This window comes from Cervus elaphus, chromosome 22 (assembly GCF_910594005.1).
Source record: "Cervus elaphus chromosome 22, mCerEla1.1, whole genome shotgun sequence".
NCBI lineage: Eukaryota > Metazoa > Chordata > Mammalia > Artiodactyla > Cervidae > Cervus > Cervus elaphus.
In genome coordinates this window covers 18,708,523-18,726,341 of record NC_057836.1, presented here as the reverse complement: position 1 = coordinate 18,726,341, position 17,819 = coordinate 18,708,523, and positions in this window count along the sequence as shown.

Genomic DNA, 17,819 nt, shown 5'->3' with positions numbered 1-17,819 from the left:
TGGTGGCTCAGACGGTAAAGAATACGCCTGCAATGTGGGAGACCTGGGTTTGATCCCTGGGTTGGGAAGATCCCCTGGAGGAGGGCATGGCAACCCACTCCAGTATTCTTGCCTGGAGAATCCCATGGACAGAGTAGCATGGCCAGCTACAGTCCATGGGGCCAAAAAGAGTCAGAATGACAGCGACAGACAGACAAACAGACACACACACACACAGATATATCCTACAACATATCCTTCAAAACATTGTGCTAAGTGAAAGAAGCCAGATATAAAATACCAAGTATTGTATAAGTCCACTTCCAAAACAGATAAATCCAGAGTTCTGACTCCCTGCAATGGTGGGCAAGGTATTCAACCTTTGTCAAGTTTTACTTTTCTATCTGTAAAATGGGTATGATGTTAACTTTTCATATATTTTTCATATTAAATTAGAGGATTACACAAAGCTGGCACTATTTTAGTGAATAGCATTGCCATTTTCTGTTTAGAAGACAGAAACCTAGGGACTTCCCTGATGGTCCAGTGGTTCAGAGTCCACCTGCCAATGCAGGATTTGATCCCTGGTCCAGGAAGACCCCACATTGCCACACAGCACCTAAGTCCATGAGCCTCAACTACTGAAGCCTGTTGCAAAGAAATCTAACAAATTAAACCTATAAAAAGGTAAAATAAAAGTATTCTAAACATCTCAACACTGTCTAGACTCAAATTCTCTTAAAACTTTCAGCTTGAAATGACAATATTTAGTGTAGGATTCTTTATTATATTTGAAGGCATATTATCTTGAACTAAAAACGAATAGATTTGGAGACCAGAAGGAAGGGGGCAGGGCACAACCATTAAAGAACATAAACTGCTTAGAACCAACTAGGTTCAACTTTCAGTAGATCTTGAGCCTTATTAAACACTAATTATAATTATAATTCATTATCCTCTAAATGACACACCCACAGGGGCCAGACAGTTCAGAGCCAAAAAGGCCAAAAAGTGGGTGGTGGCCCTATTCTGAAAAATCCCCACCCCTCTTCCAAGCTGGTTGGAATGTTCCTCCCACTTATCAGCCCAGGAAACTACTCAGCCCATAAACACTAACCACCCCATATTTCAGGGCCATTGTTACCATTCAGGTAGCCCTGAATGGTAGCTTCCGTTCAGGAAGCCCTCTTCAGGCTTCCCAGGTGGCGCTAGTGGTAAAGAATCTGCCTGTCGGTGCAGGAAATACAGGAGACACAGTTTCGATCCCTGAGTCAGGAAGATCCCCTGGAGAAGGAAACGGCAACCCACTTCAGTCTATGCGGTCACAAAGAGTCAGACATGACTGAGCACACGCACAGTAGGACTGCAGCCTACCAGGCTCTTCTGTCCATGGACTTCCCAGGTGAAAATACTGGAGTGGATTTCTATTTCCGCTTCCAGGGGAATCTTCCTGACCCAGGGATCGCACCCAAGTCTCCTGAGTCTCCTGCATTGGCAGGTGAATTCTTTACCACTGAGCCACCTGGGAAGCAGTCTATGAGGTCACAGAGAGTTGGACACGACCGCCAACTGAGCAGCAGACACCTAAAGATACACATAACACTTAGCCACTACAGACTGAAAAGATAAAGTCCAAACTCATCTGGGGTTATCTCCAGAGAGAAACATAGGATGGGAGAAAGAAAGTAGGGGAAAGGGAACTTTTAATGCTTTTTACTCCATACAGTTCTACAAAAAAAAAAAAAAAGCATAACTTTTTAATAATTAAAATTTTAGAAAAAATGCCATTGAAAACTTAACAGGAATTCTTATTTTCTATTCTCCAATGTTTACTTGCTAACATACAGACTATTCCACTAATTTCAGGGGTTGAGAAGATTCCAGTGCATAGGTGAGCTCATGTCTAGAAACTTTCTTTACCAATGATTTATGAAACACTTTAAAGGCCGGACAATGTGCAGGAAAGGGAGTCAGGGTTCCATCAGAGAAAGAGAACCAGCAAAAGATATATACATTATAGCAAATGGAACTCTACTCCATATTATGTCTCTGGATGGGAGCAGAGTTTGGAGGAGAATGGATCCATGTATATGTATGGTTGACTCCTTTAGCTGTTCACCTGAAGCTATCACATTTGTTTGTTAATCGGCTATACCCCAGTGCAAAATAAAAAGTTTAAAAGAAAATAATAATAATAAAATGAAAAAAAAAAGATATACGTTAAGGAGTTGACTCACACAAGTGTAGGAGCTGGCACAGAGTCTGAAGTCTGCAGTACAGGGTGGCAGGAAGGGCTGGTGAGAACTCGAAGGCAGAAGCTTCAGTCCTCCGCTGAAATATCTCCCTGGAAGCCTCTCAGTTCTGCTCTTAAATCCTTAAACTAATTGAATAAGGCCCACTCAGATTGTGTAAAATACAATCAAGCATTTTTTTTTTTTTTTTGGCAGTGCTGCAGGGCATTCAAGGATCTCTGTTCCCTTATCAGGGATGGAACCCTGTGACTCCTACAGTGGAAGCAGACTCCTAATCACTGGAATTCCAACTAAGGGATTACTGACTTCTTATCTACAAAATATCCAACAACATCCAAATCAGTGTTTGACTGAATATCTGGGGCCTCACCAAACTGACCCATCAAACACAGGATGTGTATGTAAGAAACCAAACAGCAACAACAAAAAAACCAAAGTAAAATAAAAAAAAAAAAAAGAAAACCACATATCACGGAGAGTTAACATTTAATTGCAGACTTTATGCTTGTCATGGTACTAATTGCTTCATATTACTGACCCAGCTAAGCTTGTCTTAGTGTAGCTCATTTCGTTGCAGATAGCAGAGACTAACTCAATCTACTCATAAAAGTAGATTTGTTTTACAGTCACGTGTAGACAATAACTGGAAAAGTGAGATGGTTTTGCTAGTGACTAAGAGGTTCTAGTGACTAGCTACATTTCCTGGCTTTTTCAGGGACCACACGGCTTCTGTCTCTCTGTGTCTTTTTTCCCCCTAAGGGTAGAGGGCAGAAGGAGCAGAGGGTGTCAGAGGATGAGATGGCTGGATGGCATCACATATGCAATGGACATGAACTTGGGCAAACTTCGGGAGATGGTGAGGGACAGGGAGGCCTGGCATGCTGCAGTCCATGGGGTCACAAAGGGTCATACACGACTGGGCGACTGAAAAACAAGGGCTCCCTCTGTTCGCCTCCATTACTTGCTGTCTTCTGGAAGTTCCGGCTGCATATTACCTCAGCTCATCATAGATTCTCCAATCTTCTCTACTTTTTCTTTTTTCTTTTCTTTTTTTTATCTTGATTCACCTATCATGGATGGAACCCATGCCCCCTGCAGCGGAAGCATGGAGTCTTAACTACTGGACTGCCAAGGAAGTCCCTCTGTTTTTTATTCTTAATCCTTAAATACTTCTTAAAATAGTTTTATGTAGAGAAAAGTGCCAGAATTCTAAGCAACAGTTTGAGAATTTTCGTAAACGTCTAACAAATACAATCAAGAAGTAAAGACAAGGGACTTTCCTGGGGTTCCAGTGGTAAAGAATCCACCTTCCAATGCAGGAGACGCTGGTTCAACCCCTGGTTGGGGGACTAAGATCCCACATGCCATTGAGCAACTAAGCCTGTGCACCCCGACCGAGTCCCATGTACTGAAACTAAGACCCGATGCAGCCAAAAATAGAAATAAGGAAATAAATTTTTAAAAATGTTTACAGAAATAAAACAAGGATTTTCTTGGTGGTCCAGTGGTTAAGACTCCATGCTTTCACTGCAGGGGGATGTGGGTTGGATCCCTGGTTGGCGAAGTTGCACATGCCATTTAAAAAAAAAGAAAACAAAACACAGCTAACATTCCAAAAGTTCCCCTCATTCTGCATGCCAGTCCTAGTTTAAATGAAAAATTAGTAATGAGAAGAGCTAATGATACATTTGGCAGAGAGAATAGCACTTTGAAGATGGAGAAGTTAGAGTAAATTTAAGGAGGTGCAGCTATAGGAGAAGAGGAGTCTAGAGGGTGGGGAAGCACAGGACTGATCATGAGAAACCCTTTATTAAGTTGAGGGATTTGATTTTTAAACCTGCAGGCTATAAAGAATATCTGAAAGGATTTTTTTAAACAAGAAATAATTATGTCCTTCATAAAAGGGATGTGACTTCTAGGGAGTAGCACCTATCTTTTGCTAATCAGCCATAGAAGTTATAGTTGAAGGAAGAAATCCTACCGCACTGAGGTATGCCTAAGTCATCCTGGCTTACACCTGCTGTAAGTGTATGCTAATTAGAATTAGACCACACTTGCTGTGTGGTCATTTAAATATGCATTGAACATCTACCTTAACCATTAAAGAAAAGAATTCATTTAAAACTCAAAATGGCGTCAGTGTGGTTGAGGCATTCAAAATGGAACTGGGTAGCCATTGTGGATGTAATTTCAGACATGTTCTTCCATGACTGAGAACTTGAACTTTCTGAACTGTGTCAAACTCAGGGACTAACCAATCTGAAAATAATATCCACTGCCAACTGCAAGCTTACGGTCTCAAGGTCCCCCCTTGTAAAGACGCAACCATTTGAGGTCCCAACCAACCTTTGCTCAATAACCATCCTTACTTCTTGCCAGTTCCAGTTTTGATTCTTGACAAACAACTTTATTCATCTCTCTTAATCATCCCAGGGTCAGGTAGCAAGCAACTATCAACCATCCCTATAGGTTAGAGTAGATCTGGTGGCTCAGACGGTAAAGAACCTGCCTGCTCTGCAGGACACCAGGGTTCGATCCCTGAGTCTGGAAGATCCCCTGGAGAAAGAAATAACAACCGACTTCAGTATTTTTGAGTGGGAAATCCCATGGACAGAGGAGCCTGGTGAGCCATGGGGTCACAAAGAGTTGGACACAACTGAGCAACTAACACACCATAGGTTAGAACCCAATGAAATTAATTCAAACTAGCCAATCTTAACCTGCTTACCCTGCACTGCCTTGTCCTTCCTTGTTTAGCTGCTAAGTCATGTCTGACTCTTTTTCGACCCCAAAGATTACAGCCCGCCAGGTTCCCTTGTCCATGGGATTTTCCAGGCAAAAAGACTGGAGTGGGTTGCCATTTCCTTTTCCAGAGGATCTCCCCAACCCAGGGATCGAACCCATGTCTTCTGGCCTTTCCTCCTGGAAACACCAATAGTGGTTATGACCTAAACCTGTCCTTCCTGTCTTGTGTCTCCTGACCACTCTGCTGTTCTTCCTGTGACCCTGTGTGGCATACTGTGCCTCCTGTTGTTAAGATCTGTGAATATAATAAACTTTACTGTGTCTCCTTACTGTGTCTCCTTTACTGTGGCTGCACTTGAATGATCATCTCACAAAGGAATGTAAAACAGAAAAAAAGATATTAAACACTCCCATCCCCCAAGGAAGGACTGCCTCAGGCTTATAGGTCTTAAGCCTTCCTTATAGGTCTTAAGGCTTCTCTGGTGGCTCAGAGGTTAAAGTGTCTGCCTGCAATACGGGACACCTGGGTTTGGTCCCTGGGTCGGAAAGATCCCCTAGAGAAGGAAATGGCAACTTACTCCAGTATTCTTGCCTGGAGAATCCCATGGACAGAGGAGCCTGGTAGGCTACAGTCCACGGGGTCACAAAGAGTTAGACATGACTGAGCGGCTTCACTTTCTTTCACTTTTACAGGTCTTAAGACAACATTTAGCTCTCTCCTTGACTCATTCCCTCAAGGCCTTGTAAGCATCCAGTTGGTGCCTTTACCCCCCAACCAGGTCATATATAATACACTAAACTGTGGTGTTGGAGAAGACTCCTGAGAGTCCTTTGGACTGCAAAGAGATCCAACCAGTCCATCCTAAAGGAAATCAGTCCTGAATAGTCACTGGAAGGACTGATGTTGAAGCTGAAACCCCAATACTTTGGCCACCTGATGCGAAGAACTGACTTATTGGAAAAGACCCTGATGGTGGGAAAGATTGAAGGTGGGAGAAGGGGATGACAGAGGATGAGACGGTTGGATGGTATCATCGACTCAATGGACATAAGTTTGAGTAAACTCCGGGAGTTGGTGATGAACAGGGATACCTGGCGTGCTGCAGTCCACGGGGTCACAAAGAGCCAGACAAGATTGAGCAACTAAACTGAACTGAACTGATTCCCTTTAACCCATGAGAGTGTTTCTAGTTTTCTGAAAGATGGTGAAATTGGAACAAAGACACTCTGACCCTCCCTTGTCTACCTAAATTAGAGCTAAACCTCTCAAGCAAAGGGTACCCTCCTTGTTTTGTTGTTGTTGTTTAGTTGCTAAGTCATTTGGGACTCCATGGACTGTATCCCACCAGGGTTGGGCTGTCCATGGGATTTTTCCAGGCAAGAACACTAGCGTGGTTTGCCATTTCCTTCTTCAGGAGATCTTCCCAACCCAGGGATAGAACCCCATGTCTCCTGCTTGGCAGGTGGATTCTTCATCACTGAGCCACTAGAGACAAGAAATTGAGAGCCAAGAAGGGTGTGTAAGCAAATCTTGTTACTTCTTCATCTGCATACTATAGCAAACCCAAACTCCTTTTATCCAGTCAATTCTTCACAAACCCATTGTTTCTTTGCCTAAATTATATAGAAACTCTATGCTTTGGTTTAGTTCTTTAAATCTCATATTTCTATGGGGCTCCTGTATACGCGAAATGAAAACTGTTTTCCTCTGGTTACTCTGTCTTGTGCTAATTAATTACACCAGCCAAAGAATCCAGATGGGAAGAAAAAATGTTTCTACTTCTGTATGGTTTTCGTATTTCCCTAGGAGACTAAATTGTTATAATATACACTATTTTATTTTGTATGTGCATGACCTTTAAGGCTGGTGTAAAGGAAACTGACAACCCAGAATCTATATTTCAACATAGCTTTACTATTTGTTATGCATTATATAGAGGATAACTTCTGTTTCTTTTGGGGAGGAGGGGAATGCCTTGAGGTAATACATAAAACTTTACTTAAGGCTGAAGAATTTACTGCCTTGTAGAAAGAGAACATTCATAGGAAACATGTGACCCTCCATGGAAATCTGATTTGAGATACAGCTGGAAAATTATACAAACATTTCCATATTCAAGGATTTGGGGGTTCAGGAAGACACAGGGTAATTTTCCATATTAAGACTCTGGAAAATCTTTGGTTAACCAGTAATTAGAACACCTTGCTTCCGCTGCAAGGGCATGGGTTCAACCCCTGGTTAGGGAACTAAGATCCTGCATGCCTTCTGGCGTGACTCCTCCCAAAAAGGCTCTGAATTATCTTACCTCCATTGCTAACCTGGCTATATAATCTCTCATACAGCTCTCTTTTCATAGCACCAGTTTAGAAAGCACTGTTTGAGTCCTCTCTCTCCTTTTTTTGACTTCCCTGGTGGCTCAGAAGGTAAAGTGTCTGCTTACAATGCAGGAGGCCAGGGTTCAATCCCTGGGTCGGGAAGATCCCCTGGAGAAGGAAATAGCAACCCACTCCAGTACTCTTGCCTGGAAAATCCCATGGATGGAGGAGCCTGATAGGCTACAGTCTATGGGGTCACAAAGAGTCAGACACCATTTAGCAACTTCACTTCTTCTCTTTTTTTTAATCTATTGACCATGTGGGATGTGGGATCTCAGTTCCCCTACTGGGAACCAACCAACACACCCTGCATTGGCAAGTGTGAAGTCATAACCACTGGACCACCAGGGAAATCCTCTTGAGTTCTCTCAGTGATGACTAGTCAGAACCTGGGAGAATATCTCTGCCATTTATCTGCCAGAGAATATAACTGACCCGCCAACCTTGCCTTCAGGCAACTGGTAGAATAATTCCCTCCTCTACCAAGAGTACATTGTCTATAGCAGTTACGGTTTTATCCTACCAGCTTGCTCATAGCAGTGTCCTATCAGCCCAGGAAGAGTTCCAGACCACTCACCAGTTTTTTTATGATATTAAGTTGTAGCATAAAGTGAAAGAAAGCATCAGTTACCAAGAAAAAATTCAATCAAGAGATACTGACTGGTTTGCTTCTTTTTTTCAAATTTATTCATTTTTTAATTGAAGAATAATTGCTTTACAGAATTGTGTTGGTTTCTGCTTTTTGGGAGGGGGTGCATGGGTTGTTTCTTGATGCCCTGCTCTCTCCAGTTCAAAGTGGAAGCCTGCCCCCCCCCAACTTTCTTTCTCTTCTTTTAAGTTACTGACGGTGATAAAGTTAATGAACCCTTTAGATTTTCATCTTCCACAATTTTTCTCTATTCATAAACATCCTTCCTGGATCTTCTAGCTCAGAAACCCACATCTAGCCTCAATTAAAAAAAAAATAGAGTAGATGCTTGGAGGAAGTATTTTTTCTGACACCTTGGCCATCTTTAATACTTGGCAGTGTGGGAAGGTCATGTAACCTAAAGACAGGTTCTGGGTAGTCGCCCTGCAGCATGGTATCCTGGTTTTTCTGCTGGCCCTGCAGAGCTAGGTACACAAAAATTGTCCCCAGTTTCCATTCCACATAGGTGTCCAAACTGAGAAGGGGTATCTGTGGATTCCTCACTGTGCAAGCCACAACTCGCTAATTCATGCATTCATACGCCGGTCCACAAATACAATCACAAATATTGCCAATACCTACAAAATCTGGGAAGAACAAGAATATATTTCCATGAGGGGAGGATAGAGAGAAGGGACACTTAGGAGTTTGGGATCGACATGTACACACTTCTATATTTAAAATTGATAGGGATTTCTCTGGTGGTCCTGTGGTAAAGACTCCACGCTCCTAATGCACGGGACAGGGGTCAGGGAACTAGATCCCACATACCGCAAATAAGATCCAGCATGCCACAACTAAGAGTCTGCAAGCCACAGCTAAAGGTCCTGAATACCAAAACTAAGATCTGGAAAAGCCAAACAAATAAATAAAATATTTTAAAATAATAATAATAATAAAATGGATAAGCAACAAGGACATACTGTACAGCGCAGGGAACTCTACTCAATGCTATGTGGCAGCCTGGATGAGAGGGCAGTATGGTGGCGGAGGAGAAAGTATACATGGATGTGTATGGCTGAGTCCCTTTACTGTCCACCTGAAACTATCACAACATTGTTTGTTAATCAACTATACTCTAATGTAAAATAAGAAGTTAAAAAATATATACATGTATATTTCCCATTGTCTTCATAACAAGTCAGAACTCTGGCAGGAACAGAGGGTACACTCTATATGGTGAAGGTAGAGTTTATGAGAGCCAAAAAGAGATAATGAAGTGTCCTGGGGTTCAGGCGTTATCCCAACTCTTGGATGAGATGCCAGAAAAAGTATGATCTTCAGGACTGGAAGAGTTTGCTATAGGGAGAGCCAGCTCTGGACAGAACATGTTTGTGAAGTCACAGGCCATAAGGAAACATGCAGAAAGGCTGGCTAACTTGATGCATAACAAGCTGTCCTAATCTTTGGACCATGAAACCTACCCAGTACAAATAACCACCTCTGGGGGTTAATCAAATAAATTCTGCCCCTAGGGTTTTAAAGCTGTCATGGTCCATGCAGTTTGGTTTCTTTTTCCTTCTAATTTTAAATCCCAAGCGAGCTTCTTGTAACCTTTATCATAGATGAGATCTGAATCTGAAATCAAGCCAAGAGGGATAAAGCATATCAAAATCAGTGAGCTACCGAAGTTTGCAAAGGCCTTCATGAAAATTGGTGAAGTTGAACTAGGGTCTAAAAAACACAGAATCAAAGGATAGAATGAAATCTTGGATTACAAACTCCCACACTTTTTTCCCTAACTAGTAAATTTTCAATTCCTAATGAAATGTTTTCACATTGGTTCACACAAAGATGAGATTTCATAAGTATTTTACTACAAAATAAAATGAATATGGACTTCCTGGGTGGCTCAGTGGTAAAGAATTTGCCTGCCAATGCAGGACACATGGGTTCGATCCCTGATCCAGAAAGATCCCACCTGCCATGGATCAAGGAAGCCCATGCGCCACAACTACTGAGCCTTTGTGAGAATCACAACTACTGAAGTCTGCACTCTCTACAGCCTGTGCTCCACAACAGAAGTCACTGCAATGAAAACCCCATGCACCACAACTAAAGTAGCCCCCCACTCACTACAACGAGAGAAAGCCCTTGAAGAAATGAAGACCCAGCAAAGCCAAAAATAAATAATTATTGAAAAAAAAAAAGCAAACATAGTTGTGAAATAGTGAATAATAATAACTATCATTGATTGAGTGCTTTTTATATTCTGGGCTATTCTAATTGCTTTGCCTGTATTATATTGTATGACTCAGATAACAACTCTGTGTTGTAGGTACATTATCCCATTTTATAGGAGAGGGAACTGAAGCACTAACAGGTGAAGTAAATTGCCCCAGGTCATGCAGCTGGAATTTGATTGGTCTGGAGGTTCCAATCTGTCCTTTTATCACCAGACACCATATTATCATATTTACATATTTAAGGTTGAGCTGATATTCAGCCATTCCAACAGCATACAACCAGACGGTCTGATTGGTTGATACTCTGTTCTGATTTAGTTGGTGTGTGGATGATTCCATTGTTAATATATTTTGATGATCACTTCTGATTACAGGTGTAGGTGAAGCCATAGAAATGGATGAGGTGTCCCAGGAAGTGTGTTGATACAGTATGGGAAAACTAGTGTTTGATCACTGTGAAAGCAAAGACAGGGTCTGTTTTATTCACTGCTATATAAATGAAAAAGTGAAAGTCTCTCAGTCATGTCCAACTCTTTGCGGCCCCATGGACTATACAGTTCATGGAATTCTCCAGGCCAGAATACTGAAGTGGGTAGCCTTTCCCTTCTCCAGGGGATCTTCCCAACCCAGGGATTGAACCCATGTCTCCCACATTGTAGGCAGATTCTTTACCAGCTGAGCCACAAGGGAAGCCCATTTATTGCTCTACAGCATATTAAAAAGCAGAGACATTACTTTGCCAACAAAGGTCCGTCTAGTCAAGGCTATGGTTTTTCCAGTATTCATGTATGGATGTGAGCATAGGACTATAAAGAAAGCTGGGCGCTGAAAAATTGATGCTTTTGAATTTTGCTGCTGGAGAAGACTCTTGAGAGTCCCTTGGACTGCAAGGAGATCAAACCAGTCAATCCTAAAGGAAATCAGTCCTGAATAGTCATTGGAAGGACTGATGCTGAAGCTGAAACTCCAATACTTTGGCCACCTGATGTGAAGAACTGACTCATAAAGACCCTGATGCTGGGAATGATTGATGGTGGGAAGAAGAGAAGGGGATGGCAGAGGATGAGATGGTTGGATGGCAACACCTACTCAATGGGCATGAGTTTGAGCAAGCTCCGGGAGTTGGTGATGAACAGGGAAGCCTTGCATACTGCAGTCCATGGTGTCGCAAAGAGTCGGACACCACTAAGCGACTGAACTGAACTGAACTGATTACCAAATTGGTTTTACTCAATCTATTGAATAAGTGAATGAATGAATGAGAGCTGATAATCTTATAAAACATTAATAATTCAGTAGTGGACAAAGTAAGGAATGCCTGAGAAGAAGGCTGGGAAGAAGGGAACCAGGAGAGAATAGGTCTTGCACATCGAAGAGTTCCAAGTATAATGTGGTCAAATATATGAACAATGCAAATAGATAAAGGAAGTTAAATATTGAAGAGAGCCCATTGGTGGCCTTAGCAAAGGCCTACAAAGGAGTTGAGCAACAAAAGATAAAGAAAAGGATAACGAGGGACTTCCCTGGTGGTCCAGTAGTAAGACTGCACTCTCAATGTAGGGGGCGCAGGTTTCATCCCTGTCGGGGAAGTGAGAGCCCATATGCCAAGTTGGACAGCTATAAAAGCATTTTTTTTAAAGAAATAGAAAAATGAGTCTACAGTAGTATTTCCAGAAACCTAACTGGGAAAAAAATGGATCCATGAGATTAACAGGTAATTGGAGCATAGAGGGAGGGCTACCTTTTCAATCTGGCATTTAGACTTTCCCTAGTGACATTTTGAAAATTCTGCTGGCTCTTTAAGAATGCCTACAAAATTATTCTAAAGTTTATCTAGTAGAAAAAGCATATGAGAAATCCGAGAAAATTCTGAGAATGAAGAATGATGGGAGTGGGGATAAATTGGGATAAATGGCATCACTGACTCAGTGGACATCACTTTGAGCAAGCTCCAAGAGTTGATGAAGGACAAGGAAGCCTGGTGTGCTCCAGTCCATGGGGTCCCAAAAAGTTGGACACAATTGAGCAACTGAACAACAAAATCTATATAATGATCTTATCAAGATTCAATTCAGTGACCTTTCTGACTTTTCCCAACCCACCAGCCCTCTTCCTTTCTTCATTTTCTTTCTTATCCAACTTAGAGATAGACTCATCTAAAACTTTTCTGTCCCTCAAGTCTTTTTATTGCTCTCGTCTGCCAGAATTCTAAAACTGGCTGTCAGCATACTCCAAGCCAGCACCTTACCAATTCAGTTCAGTGGGGAAATCCCACACAATAGGGCAGATTAAAGACTATAAATATATGACCATCATCCCAAAGGGGCTTTTAACTAACAACAATGAGTCTACTCTGTCTCTCTTGTCAACTCATTCTCCCCACGTTGGAGGCCAAGGTATTGGAGCTTCAGCTTCAGCATCAGTCCTTCCAATAAATATTCAGGGTTGATTTCCTTTAGGATGGCCTGGTTGGATCTCCTTGCAGTCCAAGGGACTCTCAAGAGTCTTTTCCAGCAGCACAACCCAAAAGCATCAATTCTTCAGTGCTCAGCCTTCTTTTTGGTCCAACTCTCAAATTCTTACACGACTACTGGAAAAACCATACCCTTGACTATACATAAAGAGTAGTCACTGCACCAAGAAGAGGGAGCACTATAACTAGAAAGTAGCTTCCTCAACTAGAGAAAACCGTGCAAAGCAATAAAGACCCAGAGCAGCCAAAAATAAATACTTTTTTTAAATCATTAAAAAAAAAACAAAACTTAGTAACCAGCTTGATGCTCTTTACACAAGGGAAAACAAACCATAAATTAGGGGATACAGTGCCTCAGAAGCTATGGAACCCTCTTCCCTAGGGATGTCTAGGCTAGAGGGAGTTTATAAAGCATTAGAAGCAGCAACTTGTAAATAGGGCATTCATGCTTGTCTGGGAGGTCAGGGGTTTTCTTGTAAGGCTGGCAGGCTTATTTTCTAGGGTTAGGTAAGATAAAGCAGAGTGGGAGGGTTGTGACTGGTCTATGTTAGGTTTCTTGGACCCTGGGGCATTTCCTGTTTATATGAGGGATGGCTGAAATTTCAACGTGGGCTAGCCTCCATTATGGGGGGTCCCAAAATTAGATTCTGGACCCAATTACACTGTTGGCGGGGAGTTCTACCACTTCCCCTCCCAACACTCACGTGCGTGAGTGCTCAGTCCCTCAGTTGTATCTGACTCTTTGTTACCCTGTAGCCTGCCAGGATCGTCTGTCCATGGGATTTCCCAGGCAAGAATACCGGAAAGTGAGTGAAGTTGCTCAGTTGTGTCCGACTCTTTGGGACCACATGGACTGTAGCCTGCCAGGATCCTCCATCCATGGGATTTTCCAGGCAAGAGTACTGGAGTAGGTTGCCATTAGTTGCTATTTCCTTCTCCAGGGGATCTTCTCCACCCAGGGACTGAACCTACGTCTCCTGAATAGGCAGGCAGATTCTTTACCGTTGAGCCAACTCACTGGGAAAGACCCTGATACTCAGAAAGATTGAATGCAGGAAAAGAAGGGGATGACAGAGAGGGTTGGATGGCATCACCAACTGGGGATGGACATGAGTTTGAGCAAACTCCTGGAGGTGGTGAAGGACAGGGAAGCCCCGCGTGCTGCAGTGCAGGGGGGGTAGCAGAAGAGTCTGACACCATTTAGCAACTGAACAGCAACAACCCCTCCTACAAGGTCCAAGGGTGGAATGGAAAGTTCCAACCCTACAAACACAGTGTATCTTCCTTGGCAACCAGCCATTATCCTTAGGCGACAGAAGGGCATTCCAAAAGTTGCCTCATTAACATAGCAAAACACCTTTATCTCTCTCATCACTAAGGAAATTCCAACGGTTTTAGAAGGGCAGCCTTTAGAAGGGCAGCCTTAAAAAGGGAACAAAGTCCCAATATGTATTCCTTATTATAATTCGAATTATAATTCATACTATCAGTCCCCATAAACAAAGTATCTTCATCAGCATGCCATAGAAACTAGAAATTATATATTTGACTACGTTTAAATTCCTCTTAAGAAAGCTCATAACATTACCGAATCAAACTTGGATCCGCTCGCCGGTCCCACAGCAAAGTCGACTTACTGTCTCCAGGTTGTGTGAGGGGAAAGGACAGCGTTTATTGCAGAGTATGGAGGGAGGAGATGGGGCGGCTCAATCCCAAAGACCGAATTCCCCGATGGCTTTCAGGGAAGAGTTTTAAAAGGCACCATTTGGGGTGAGGGCTGCAGAGGGCATGACTTTTTTTCTGATTGGTTGGTGATGAAGTAACAGGGTGGTGCTTCAGAAATCTAATTCATCAACCTTCTGGTTCCAACCCGTCTAGGGACCACATTTGTGTTCAGCATCCTTCACCTGGGCTGGAGTCCTATTTTCTACAGAGCAATTCAAAGATATGCATTGGATTGTTATATACACACACCACACACTCACACACACACACACACAGAGGATTGTTATACACACACACACACACACACACACACACACACACACACACACGCACACATAGGAGATGCAGGTTAGATCCCTGAATTGGGATGATCACCTGGAGGAGGAAATGGCAACCCACTCCAGTATTCTTGCCTGAAAATTCCCACGGACAGAGGAGCTGGCAGGCTATGGGGTCACAGTCGGAAGCAGCTGAGCAATTGAGCAGACAAATCCCTTGAAGAGGAACGAAGGCTCTTTGTTGTTTGGTCCCTCAGTCGAGCCTGACTCTTTGCGACTGCATGGACCGTAGCCCACCAGGCTCCTCTCTCCATGGGGTTTTTCAGGCAAGAATACTGGAGTGGGTTGCCATTTCCTGCTCTAAGGCATCTTCCCGACTCAGGGATCGAACCTTAGTCTCCAGTGTCTTCTACGTTGCAAGCGGATTCTTTACCACTAAGTCACCTGGGAAGGCACTATTGCTTCTTGACTGCTTTTCCTTAGTTTCTGCACTCTCTCAGAAGTAATTAGTAATTCCTAATTAGTAACTGTTGAAATCTAGTCTTTGAAAGTCAGGGGAGAGCTCCGAGACTATATCCTTTTTCTAACAAACAAGAAACAGGGGGATACAGAGGGGTTTTTGTACCTAGGAAGGCCCCACACGGTCCAGCTCAGTTTCAAAAAAGTCAAGAGACCGGGAAAATCACAAATGAGTGATACAGATGTTTTCTCTAAAATACAGAGTGCTAGTCTCAGTCGTGTCCGACTCTGTGATTCCAAGGACTGTAGCCCACCAGGCTCCTCTGTGCATGAATTTCTCCAGGCAAGAATACAGGGGTGGGTTGCCATTCCTTTCTCCAGGGGATCTTAGTGACCCAGAGATTGAACCTGAGTCTCCCTCACTGCAGGCAGATTCTTTACTGTCTGAGCCTCCCAGGAAACAGAAATCTGCAAAACTTCCTCATAAATTAATAGAGGAGCGAAGACAAACCAATAGGGAAAAAAAGGGGGGGGGGCGTAGGGCAAAGGATTGTGGAAGAGCATGTCCTAAATTGGCATGTGGATTAGTTCAAGCTGCAATCAAAGCCCAAAAGACTCAAGAAAAAGCTTTGACCTTTCCTCTAACTGCCTTAAGAAATGTACATAGCTTCTATTCCCAGAATAGAGCTATTACCAGAAATATCTGCAAGGAAGGGCTGAGGGTGTGGCGGAAGACTGAGCAGGTCCTAGAGATGAGAATACACTCGGTGTTCCCTTGTCTATGCACAGCCCAGAAAAACATCTGTTTACCATTCAGTTTCCATTTCCATGTGAATTGCCTTCCTCCCCTTTGAGATCCCAAATCACTACTTCCAGCCTCTTTTGTGTTTAACCAAAGATGGTATTTAAAGTTAGGGCTTCAGCCACTTGGGTGAGTTACTCCATCTTCCTGGATCTGTCCTGTGAATATGGGTGTCCCTGATGACTCAGATGGTAACAAATCTGCGTGCAATGCTTGAGACCCTGATTTGATGCCTGGGTCAGAAAGATCCCCTGGAGAAGGGAATGGCTACCCACTCCAGTATTCTTGCTTGGAGAATTCCATGGACAGAGAAGCCTGGTGGTCCACAGTCCATAGGGTCACAAAGAGTCGGACATGACCTAGTGACTAACGCTCCCATGTTCACGTTACTGAACTTTTTTTTTTCTCCCGTTATCTGTCCCATGTCAGTGTAATTCTTTTTCCAGCCTGAAGAAGCTAGAAGAATACAGGGAAATTCCTTCCTCCCCAGCAACAAAACACAATTACCAGACGACAGTCAATGAACACCCACACACAAAATGCTGAAAATTGCAAAGTAAAGAATTAGAAATTAGGACTTCCCTGGTGGTACAGTGGATAAGAGTTTGCCTGCCAACTCAGAAGTTCGTGAGTTGGATCCCTGGTCTGAGAATACTCTACGTGCTGCCGAGCAACCAAGCCTGTGCAACACAACTACTGTGCTCCACAACAAGAGAAGCCAACACAGTGAGAAGCCGGAACACTGCAACGAAGAGTAGTCTCCACTCACCAAAACTAGAGAAAAGCCTGAACAGCGACAAAAACTCAAGAGCAGCCAAAATAAAATAAAGTGAAGTGAAATCACTCAGTCATGTATGACTCTGTGCGACCCCATGGACTGTAGCCTACCGGGCTCCTCCATCCATGGGATTTTCCAGGCAAGAGTACTGGAGTGGGTTGCCATTTCCTTCTCCAGTAGATCTTCCTGACCCAAGAATTGAACACGGGTCTCCCGCATTGTAGGCAAACACCTTACTGTCTGAGCCACCAGGGAATAAAATAAAAATAAATTGTTAAAAAAAATAAATTTAAAAAAAGCATTAGAAATTTAAGTACTGTTGTTCATCCATCAGACTGTCAAACGTTTAAGAGATTGATCATACCCAGTGTGACACAGTGATTTAGAATAAGAAATATATATTTAGTCCTCATTCTGTTCTTGTTACAAAGCTCCTAAAACCCTCAGAAACTCCCAAGTTTCGGAGCACAATAAAGGTGCTCATTGTTATGTTTATCATGTGACTTTTGGAATCCCCCTAGGTCATTTAAAGCTGAAGTCTTGCTTCCGGGAATATCAACCATGTGACTACAAGCCTGGAACTTTCAATTCAGCCCCTGACCTTGAGGGAAAGAAGCTGGAGAGAATTTAGTTCAATCACTATGGACCATGATTTAGCCAATCCTGCCTATGTAATGATGCCTTCATAAAAATTCAAAAAGAGGGGTTTCCAAGAGCTTTCATATTGGTGAGCCAGAAAGTAACCATATCCCAGGAGGGTGGGCACACCCCAAACTCCACCAGAACAGAAGCCTCTGAGTTCAGGACCTTTCCAGTTCTCACCCTGTGTATCTCTTCATCAGGCTGTTCATTTGTCTCCTTTAATATCCTTAGTTAATAAGCCGGTTATCTAGTAAGTCAATTGGCTTCCTGGATACTGTGAATTGCTACTCTAGCAAATTAATGGAACCCCAAGAGTCAATCAAGGGAATCTCAGTTATCCTCAGTTTATAAGAAGCACAGGTAACAATCTGGACTTCTTTTTTTTCTTTAAGATTTATTTATTTTTGACTGGGTCTTCATTTCGGTGCTTGGGCTT